This window comes from Octopus bimaculoides, chromosome 9 (genome assembly GCF_046866305.1).
Source record: "Octopus bimaculoides isolate indiv1 chromosome 9, ASM4686630v1, whole genome shotgun sequence".
Taxonomy (NCBI): Eukaryota; Metazoa; Mollusca; class Cephalopoda; order Octopoda; family Octopodidae; genus Octopus; species Octopus bimaculoides.
This window is the reverse complement of record NC_142936.1, coordinates 16,603,879-16,606,378: the sequence shown is the minus strand read 5'-3', so window position 1 is coordinate 16,606,378 and position 2,500 is coordinate 16,603,879. Positions and strand designations below refer to the sequence as shown.

At 31.0% G+C, this 2,500-nt stretch overlaps 1 long non-coding RNA gene across 1 annotated transcript in view; it reads left to right on the top strand.

Moving 5' to 3' along the window:
• The first annotated feature begins 423 nt into the window (after nucleotides 1–423).
• LOC149133991 (uncharacterized) overlaps nucleotides 424–2,500 on the top strand; it is a 3,225-nt gene continuing 1,148 nt past the window's right edge. Inside the window, exons 1-2 of the long non-coding RNA XR_016243058.1 lie at nucleotides 424–557; nucleotides 1,442–1,503. This is a non-coding gene — a long non-coding RNA (uncharacterized LOC149133991). The remainder of the gene's footprint in view (nucleotides 558–1,441; nucleotides 1,504–2,500) is intronic.

The following is a 2,500-nucleotide window of genomic DNA, read 5'->3' as shown; positions in this document are numbered from 1 at the left end:
TGGAATATTATTGTATTAAATTAGCTGGTATGAAAGATGAAACCAAATTCAGTAAAGTTTTAATTCGGAAAATGAAAAGGGAGTGACGAATTAGTGCAAAGTAGTTTTGTCCACCTCTAATGATTCTACCAATCCTACCGCCTTTACAACAAAATTATAATAAAAGAGGAACCACTTTAATCCGTAGAAGAATAAGAAAGCGGACATTAACAGTGATTAATCAAATCCGTGTTTTTTAGGTGACTATGAAATTCTATTGTGAAAAGGATGTTCCAATAAAGTTAAAAACATTTTAAATACAATTGAAAAACATATTTACCAGAATCAAAACAATAGAATTTATCATTGACCCCATTATTACCTTGTTTATAATCTCTTACTCATATCATAACAGGATATAAAATATTACGGTTGTGTTCGGCCCTGAATTGAAAACGTATTTCCAAGTTTATATAAATACAGGTGGATAGTTTCTGCAGCAATACAGTCCTTCGTTCGGTGAAGACCATATCGCAGCACCTTTAGCGCTTCGTTCTACGCTTTCAGTGAATTGACAGGTACGTTTTATTTAATACGACTAATGTGTATACGTTTTATTTAATACGACTAATGTGTAATACGACTAATGTGTATTTCTTCTACAAGAATGTTGTTCACAGTGACTTCGAAGTTTCGACCAGCTAACCCATCGTCGAACTGCGATGCATTTGAGTGAGTCTTGCCTTCACATAGTCTCTGTTGAATTGAAATTATCTCTGGATGTGTCGGTTTGTGTGAGGTGATAATTAGGTTCCTACTGTCTGTTGATATGGAAAGGTGTTTTGGGGAAATATTTTTATTGATGAAATTTGGGGTTATGTTATTACTTAGAACTTATTCAGGCATGTAGAACTTTATACCTTTGACCTTTGTATTGCCAAAGCAAAAGGAATAAATCCAACAATACCAAAAGAAACAAAAGTACTGTCATACCTTGTGGCTACCTGACAAAAGATAAACACCTACAGGCTTGGAAAAAAACTTAAATTTGCGTAGTACTATGTACAAGAAGTCTAGAATAAAATGATACGGTTACTACTCTTGAGGAAGCATCAGGTTGGCAGAATCATAAGTAACCAGACAGAATACTAAACTGTATTTTTTTCTGGCATCACGTACTGAGTTCAAATTCCGCTGAGGTCGACTTTGACTTTCATTCTTTCGGAGTCGATAAAATATTCAGCACAGGGATCAATGTAATGAAGTTCACCTCTCACAAACATTCAGATCTTATGCCTATAATAGAAATGATTATTACAGCTGGAGCAAACCAAGCCTGGTTTGGGATAATCTGCGATAACAACAACAACATTAAACATAAACTAATAATTGGAGCGTTTTTTTCTTTATTATTTTGATGTAGTAAGAAAATATTTACTGTGATCGCTATTATTTTCTATAGATAACCAATAATGAAGACCACTATATCTCTTTTGTTTGCTATGCTTTGCCTGTTTGCAGTTGGTGAGTATGAATACACCATTTAGCTTTATATAACGCAGTATTGGATATTACTATGAAGGAATAATTGTTTGGATATACATAATTTATACTTCCAAACAACAATGTATACATGTACATACATACGTACATACATATAAACATACATACATAGGCGCACATATATCCACGCTCACATAGATATATATATATATATATATATATATATATATATATATATATATATATATATATATATATATATATATATATATATATATATATATATTATATATATATATTTCTGTGTTCCTTTCTGTTGAAGAGCGTAGGCTCGAAACGTTAAAGACTTTCTCTATTCCCGAGCGTTATACTAATACATCCATTTGTTGTTTACACCACCTGTCTTCGTCTGTTGTTTTTTTTCGTAAATTCTCATATATATATATATATATATATATATATATATATATATATATATATATATATATATATATATATATATATGTATGTATGTATGTATATATATATATATATATATATATATATATATATAATTATGTATGTATATATATATATATATATATATATATATATATATATATATGTATAAATCTCACTGTCTCTTTCTCACTCTCTCTATGTATCTATCTATCTATCTATCTATCTATCTATCTATCTATCTATCTATCTAAGCCATCGGTTAGCTATGCTAGGAGACACTTGACCGAGATACTGTACACTAGGAGTGAACCCAAAACCACGCTAATGTAAAAAATATGCTGCTCACTTGCTCAACTTATGTGTTTTGCTCTCTCGCTGTCGAACAGCACTTTGGATGTTAAAACACCTGAAAGTCATAAACAAGCGAGACAACTAGCTTCCAATTCCATTTATGAGTACCGGATACAGATATTTTGCCATTTTTCTGGCGAAATGTCAAATCACCAGTCTATGACTATATACAAATACTGTAATAACCATTTTCTGGTATGCCATGATAATGCATACCTAAGATTAA